Below are 8345 nucleotides of genomic sequence, written 5' to 3' on the forward strand. Positions count from 1 at the left end.
GGTCTCAGGGTTCTTGTTTGGAGAGTTAAAGGCCCACTAAAAACTTTTGACATTTAAGGCCCATTAATAACTTTGGAGACATATATGAGGAATTTTTTGGTGTCCATTTATGAACAAATGGAGGAGTATTTTTAGAATTTGTGATGGTTTTTGGGTAGCATTTGATCTCGATTGATTAATATTACAAATTTGACCTTCGGACATAAATATGGGGAAATTATCAAAAAGTCCTTAAAATACAAGATGCTTCTAAACCCGTCCTGCATGCTTCCAAATAAAAAGACTTGCAAATCTTGCTCCTTTCACTCCACCAAAGATAAGGCATTTTTGTAGTGTGTATATGAAATTGCTTATTTATTTGTGTGCATGTGATGTGTAATGGTCTGCATGTGACGTGATGCGCATATAATATGTAAATAGAACTGTCGGAAGGGAAACAATATTGTATATAAGGGAGAAGTCCCCAAAGTGAGAGCATTAGGATACCAAAAATATATATATTTCAGTGGTAGCGCAGCATGGAAGAGAAATTGGCAAGATGGGGAAGAGATATCGACATTGGAGTCAATACAACATAAGTGAAACCCTGAATTTTCAAACTGTGGGACTGAACTTGGGATCTCTTTTTTTTTTTTTTTTTTTTGGGTCAAATAACTTGGGGTGTACTTGGGCAGTGGAGTTATGAGTTTTGTGGTTCAAGAAACGTTACAAAATTAACCACTCTCTTGTATTTTATGTGTATCGCTCACGTATCTAGCCATTTCCCTTGCACACCCCCTTCGCTCACATATTGTACGTACCTAAGCATATGCCACATATCCACGTATATAACCCTGTGTATCAAACCCTAGTATCCATGCTTCATAGGTGGTAACAATAATTTTTTGAAAGAATAGTAGAGTGTGACTTAAAGCTTCTCATTGATTATTTTCTTCTTAAATGTGATATTCTTTAGTGAATGCCAATTACATGAGGGACACATTGTGACACGCAAATGTTTCTCCTTTATTTTAGTCTCTTCTAGCCTTTCTTGATTGATTGATAAGTCTTCCCCCCGTCTTCGTAACACCCACCCACCCCATGCTCCAAAGTAATTCTTCTGCTTTTCATTTTATGACCATATGCATATTCTTTACAGGCAAGTCTTTCTATAGAATTTTATACGCCATTTAGACTTCAAATTACATAACTTATTCCCATGGACTATAAAGTCTTCCTTTTCTATTCCCTCAAAGACTCCCATGCGTTGGTTTATTTTTATTTTTTTTTTGGAACGAAAGGAATAAAACTTCACTTCCAAAACAAAGATACAAAATACAAGGGAGCCCAATAACAACAAAATATAAAAAAGAAAAACAGGGGCTCAAACATAACAAAACAAAGCCCAATCTAAAATACCAAAATAGGAGGTCCAAAACAACAAAAACTCACAAAATACATAAACCCTAACACCTAATCCTAAACAAAGCAAGCTGTTGTCGCCACCACCAGAAAACCTATTGATGCCACAAGAAGAGCAAGGTCCATGGGAACCAAGAGAGGAGATCTGAAGAGAATTCGGGGGAGCAAGCCACCAAGCATCATACTCAGGCGATCTATCAAGTAGTGGTAAAAAATGACCATAGATAAACAGAGCCTACAAGCACAGATCCAAGTCTTAGATCTGAGAAAGGGTTGTTGGAGTAAAACAGCTATAGCAATCCAGTGGCAAACCAAGTAAATTTTAGGGATAGAGGTCATTTGGGTTTGAGATTTGATGGGAGGAGAGACATGGGTAGATGGAGTTGTGGAGAGGTGAGAGGAAAGGGAGATGAGGGAGAAGTGATGGGCCAAAGGGAGAGGAATTTCAAATCTCATGCATGACTTTCTTGGTTGGACCAACAAATTTCTAACAAGTCTTTCTGTTAGAACATGAAGCGGTACATGATATGAACTCATAGAAATCATTACGTTCATGCATCGTAGAAAATTGAGAAACCAAGTGTACGTGAAAAAGTGAGAAATGTGAAAATTTCCGCAAAGAGAAAACTTGTCATCTGCCAACTACTAATCAATCAACACCAATCTCCTGCCCATTATTAATTGGCCCAACATGAGCATGGCTTGACTCCTTAAAATTAAGGAACAACTCCTCCTAAAAACAAATGGGGTTTTGACATTTGTCAAATTTCCTTTAACCACCAAAACTTCTAGCCCAGAGTCTAATATCAATTGTTAAGAACTCATGGGTAGAACTTGCCCTAGAAAACCAACTTATAAGGGAAGGATTCTCATGAGGTTTTAAACTACTCTAGTATATGCTATTTTTGTAATCTGGAATCTTGAGTCCTAACATCCAATTCTATGCAATTCAAATTCAATGGCACCCAACAATTATCCAGCAGAGAACCAAAATGCTTGACAAACTAGATTGAGAACATTTTGGAAACCTTGGCTTAGTAATTAGGTATCCTCCATTCTGGTTAGAGATGATGACCAAAGCCCAATGGCTGAGGCGCGTAGGGACCAGAGGGGTCCCATGCCCTTTCTCAACTCTCTCTCTCTCTCTCTCTCTCTCTCTCTCTCTCTCCCACCCCCCCACCCAAACCATTTCACTCTCCTTTTTTTTTCTCTCTCTCTCTTTCTCTCTCTTTGTAAATGATTTAATGTTCTGTTTATGAATTGAATTGAATATTGAAAGAGGATACAAGGGTTTTATATATACAACAATTAAAACTTGATGTGTAAAATATGTAATTTAAATGCTTATATCTTGATTTTTACTTTAGGGGATATTGGTTCATAAAAATTATACATGAGAAGCTTTACGAGAAGTTTACAGTGTTTATGCTCTCATTCCCTTCAGTTTTATATTTTGCAATAGGCCCCCTCTAACATAGGGTGGCAACGAGTCGGGTAGGGGTTAGGTATGACAATATCATCCCCGCCCTCGCTTTCCATCACCGGCCCCATTCCCAGTTAAGAGTTTTTGGGGAATCCTCATCCTCGTCCTTGTCAAAAGGATATCCCCCATCCCCACCCCAAATCCCCAATTCTTGAGCTGAGATCAACACAACCAAATCATGCTCCAAAACCCAATTTTCCAAAGTGGTAATTAGGGAAGAAAAAAAAAGGTAAACAAACACAGGAAAAAAAGAGAGAAGAGAAGTGAACATTGCAACTCATTAAATATATAGACATCTAAATCCAATGACAACAGAGGGTGAGCATATATTTCTCTTTTTGTACTGTTAATTAGTTGAATTGATGAACTCACAAACAACAACCAATTAACTTCTATATGGCCAAAATTACTAATTCTTTTCTAAGCTGAAACATGAGGGTTTGTGGCTCTATCACATTCAACCAAAAAGCAAAAGTAAAAGACGACGAAGTTTGTGAGTGATAGACAAAGAGAGAAGAAGTAGAGATAAGAAGAGGTGAGGAGGGGAGGGGGTTTCTTTTTTATTTATAAATTTTGAATAATGTTTATATTATATTATATATGTATTAATTTAATATTATTCTTATAAATATCGAGTCAGGTTCGGGGATAGGATGGTAGGAATGCTAATACCATCCCCGCCCCACACCCAGCGGGAATTTTTAAGATTTGGGGATCCCCGTACTTGATCCCCGTGTTTCCCCAAAATTTCCCAGCGTTAGGGTCGGAGACCCGGCCCAACGGGAATTTTTGCCATCCCTACTCTAACATCAATTCTTAGCTCTGCCACTAAAGCTAACTAAGGTGATACCTCCAGCTATTACTAAGAGGAACAACAAAAATAATACTCATGCAGTCTGACTTTCATATGTTTTTTTTTTTTTTTTTCCAATTAAAATAATATAATAAGGAGGATTTCTAGTACAATCAGTCAACATATTTTTTTAATGATTGTTTTGTACGGCGGACTATTATGGACTAGACTAAATTATGGGACTGTCTTGAATTTGTTTGATTTGTCCTAAGCTGAATAACACTTGTACTTCATTTGATATATGTTTGATTGAATTAGGACTAGATTATTTTTAAATATATATTTTTCTTAAAAGTAAGTTTTTTTTTTTAATATATTATTTTTGGGGCATGTGGATTTTTTTTTAAATTTTCTTATAAAACTTTTCGTCTCTATGCATCTCTTTCTTTTTCTTCCTCCTGTGCACAACCCTGCTACTATGGGCTCTTCCTTCCTCTACTTCTCCTCTTATTCTCAGTCCTTTTTTTATTGTGAAGCCCAAATTGCTTTCACTTGGTTCATTGCCCGTTTACTAAGCGTGGGACATTCCACACTTATATAGACCAATCTCTTTCTCTATTCTACCAACATGGGGCAAATGTGTCTTAGATTTCATTCAAATTTCCAACAATAATTACTACCAAAACAATTCTCTAAAATGAGGAAATTACCGAAACCAAATGGGTAATGAGTGGAGAGGTCCATGATCTTTTAAGCAATTGATGCAATTTGATCTTCAATTCAGCATACTCTCAACATCGCCTTACATTATTGATTGTATCAAATCATTTATTGGGATAGCACTAATTTGCTATTTCTGACCAATAACATTTCGACACACGTGACAAAACTTTCACATAACATTGTATTATTTATCGAGTATAGCAAAATAGTGATACCAAGTTTCACTACTGCAAGTAGGAACTTCCACTTTTATGCATTTGGAGGAAATTTCCACGGTAGAACCCAGTTGCTCTCACTAATTGCCGTAAATGACAAGACAACGCGTAAGTCAAGTCTAACTGATCAGCAGGGACGAAAATAGATTACTCAAATATTTATTTTTCTATTCTTGTTTTGTTTAATTGGCCTGGCATTGGAATGCGAAAACAAATACTTGCTTAATCTTTGAGAGTTTCTCTCTCTCCCTCTCTCACATAGATGGCTTATGTACCGGCAGCTCTGTTCCTACTCTCTGCTTTCATTGTCTTGATCAATGATAATATTATTGTAAAGGCTGCGAGAAATGAGTCCCATGTCATCAAATTGGGTTCCTCTCTATCCCCGGATTCTAACCTGAGTTCATGGCTCTCACCTTCTGGCCGGTTTGCCTTTGGTTTCTATCGACAAGGCAACGGCTTCACTGTTGGGATATGGCTTGTTAATGACCTTAATCAGACTGAGCAAAGCATAGTCGTCTGGACTGCACGGCGAGATGATCCGCTTGTCTCCTCCAACTCTACGCTACGGCTAACGAGAGACGGTCTGCATCTTCAAACTGAGCAAGGTAAACAAGTACCCATTGCCAGTGATTTTTCAACAACAGCAAGTTCAGCTGCTATGCTTGATTATGGAAACTTTGTAGTCTATGATAATCGTTCTAAGGTTATCTGGCAGAGCTTTGATTCCCCAACTGATACAATAATGGGGGGTCAAAATCTGACTGCTCCCACATATTTGGTATCTAGTGTGTCTGCATCCAACCACTTTAGCGGACGATTTTTGCTGCAGATGCAGGATGATGGAAACCTCGTTTCTTACCCGGTAAATATCTCCACCATTCCCGAAAATTCTTATTGGTCTTCCGGCACTGTTGGTTCCGCGCAACTGCTCAGTCTGAACGCATCAGGTTTTCTCGTTTTGATTCCTGAAACTGCACATCCCTTGGCCACTGGCTCATACCATGCCCATGATGACGGAACTATTATCCACCGTGCAACGCTGGATGCCGATGGGATTTTCAGATTGTACTTGCACAATTACTCTGTGATGAGCCCCAGCTCAAGGGTGTCGATTGTTTGGTCCAATTTGCATAACCAGTGTAAAGTCAAAGGTTTCTGCGGCTTGAACAGTTATTGTGCAGTCCTGGAAAAGACGAACAAAACTGAGTGTCAATGTTATCCCGGTTTTGTAATCAACCCCGTTGATATGTTTCCAGGCTGCTATCAGAATGCTAGTGACGATGGCTGCACTGGCAATGAAGACCCACGGCTGCGGTACAAGGTAGCTTCTGTCGACAATATATCATGGCACATTGACCATCCTTATTCAGTGGTGCCATTGAAGAACCCGCAAGTTTGTAGCGACTCTTGCCTGGAAGACTGTAGTTGTAAGGCAGCGCTATATACTAATGGCAATTGCAACAAATACAAGCTACCACTTAGATCTGGTATAAGAAGCCCAGATACAACAGGATTCATCAAGGTAGATGCAACACACAATCTGCAGTTTCACAATCCAATGGCTACCAGAAATTCGACATTGGTGAAATACGAAACCAAGAATAGTCATGGCTTGATTGTAATTCTTGCTGTGAGTCTGGGTTCCATTGCATGCGTATGTTTTTCCTTTGCAGTCTCCAGTTTCATCATATACATGCACCGACTTCAGAGGTACAAGAAGCTGTTGGATCATACCAAAGTGGGATTGGCTGAAGATAGAATTGTTCAGTTTACAATCGTTTTCTTACACAGAGCTTGAAAACGCAACTCATGGCTTCAAGGAAGAGTTAGGAAGGGGCACTTTTGGAGCTGTTTACAAAGGAACTCTGTCACCTAGCAACAAAATTGTTGCTGTTAAAAGGCTCGAGAAAGTTGTGGAAGAAGGAGTGAGGGAATTCAAAGCTGAAATCACTACTATTGGACGAACTCATCACAGAAACTTGGTTCAGTTGCTTGGTTTCTGTATCGAAGGCTCCCAAAAGCTTCTTGTATATGAATACATGAGCAGTGGCTCGCTTGCACATGTTCTTTTTAATAAGGCCGCGACCGTGCGCCCTTCCTGGAGAGAAAGGGTAGGAATTGTGTTGGATGTGGCTAAAGGGGTGCTCTATTTACACGAAGAGTGCGGTGTGCATATTATACACTGCAATTTGAAACCCCAAAACATACTTCTGGATCACTCTTGGACTGCCAAGATCTCCGATTTCGGTTTGGCGAGGCTGTTAGTGCCAAACCATCAAACAAAAATAGCTGCCGGAGTCGAACAGAGAAGCGGTTACTTGGCACCTGAATGGCAGAAGAACGCCCTGATATCAGTAAAATCAGACATCTATAGTTTTGGTATTGTGCTTTTGGAGACTGTATGCTGCAGAAAAAACATAGAGTTAAAAGTTTCGGTTCCAGATGAGATGATTCTTTCTAGTTGGGCCTATAAATGCTTTAAGGCCGGAAAATTATACGAGCTTGTAGAAGATGACGAACAAAATGTGGATTTGAAGACACTAGAAAGAATGGTAAAAGTGGGGCTGTGGTGTGTTCAGGACGACCCAGCTCTGCGTCCCCTCATGAAGAACGTAATCTTGATGTTGGAAGGGACAACGGATATACCAGTCCCTCCATCTCCAGAGCTTCCCCAAGCCTGTTGACGGTTGATTTATCTTTGTTTTAAGCATTGATGTAATGTATATGCATATATGTCAAGGGAATCAAATAATCTTGATTTGATATATGGATATAGCTAGACTCATTCATATTTTAATTTGGTGTAGCTTGGAAAATCTCTAGATTTCTTTCTTTCTTTTTAATTTTCTGCTGTTCGTATCATGTCAAATAAAACGTTTCCAGACTTTAGTTGATTATAATTTTAATGTTAAGTAGATACAAACTTAAGAGCATTCCCAATGGTGGTTTTCAAATTGGGTCTCCATCCACCACTTTATACAGGGACATCTTTGGAGATCTAAAAGCATCTTCATTCTCTTAATGGCTAACAATAGTGTTGCTAAATCTACACCAATGTCGGCAGCCCCAAGTGAAGACCTAAATGTCTTCAATTTCAACCGCTCATTTAATGCAACATAACTTCCTCCAAAAGCCAAACCAAAATCAGAACTTGCTGCCCCATTTACTACATGTGTCCCACAACGGGTCAGATCCCTCTAGTTTTAATTTTGTGGACAAAGATAGAGAAAAGGAAAGGCAAGACAGAGCAGATGGTAATAGGTGGGTTACAGCGATGGTAATGGGTGGGTGAGTTTTAACTTTGGACAGAGATAGAAAAAAGGAAAGGCAAGACAGAGCAGATCAAAGGAAATTTGTGTTGCAAACTGTTGAGATTGGTAAAATCCCATGTGGGACTAGGGGTGGGCATTAGGATCGGAAAATCTGAACACCGAACCGAACCGGTAAAAAAAAATTGGTTGACTAAAAAAGTCAACAAATTAGACCGAACCAGTTTCAGTTTTACACCCCACCGCGCCGCACCGGACTGAACTAGACCGGTCATATATATATATAATTTTTTTTATTTTTACAAAATTTTAAAATCTAATTCCATATTTTAAATTTTATAATCACTATTGTTCCAAGTTCAACTTCAAAAAATTTATAAATGTATGAATTGGATTATTTGTTAATTTTTAAGCCAAAAAAAAAAGTTATTTGTTATATTTTTTTTAAAAAAAATTTA

General features: G+C 38.6%; 1 pseudogene; it reads left to right on the plus strand.

Annotated features, from left to right (window-relative positions):
* The first annotated feature begins 4810 nt into the window (after positions 1-4810).
* LOC117613447 lies at positions 4811-7507 on the plus strand (annotated as a pseudogene).
* The last annotated feature ends 838 nt before the right edge of the window (positions 7508-8345 follow it).

This window comes from Prunus dulcis, unplaced genomic scaffold (assembly GCF_902201215.1).
Source record: "Prunus dulcis unplaced genomic scaffold, ALMONDv2, whole genome shotgun sequence".
Classification (NCBI taxonomy): domain Eukaryota; kingdom Viridiplantae; phylum Streptophyta; class Magnoliopsida; order Rosales; family Rosaceae; genus Prunus; species Prunus dulcis.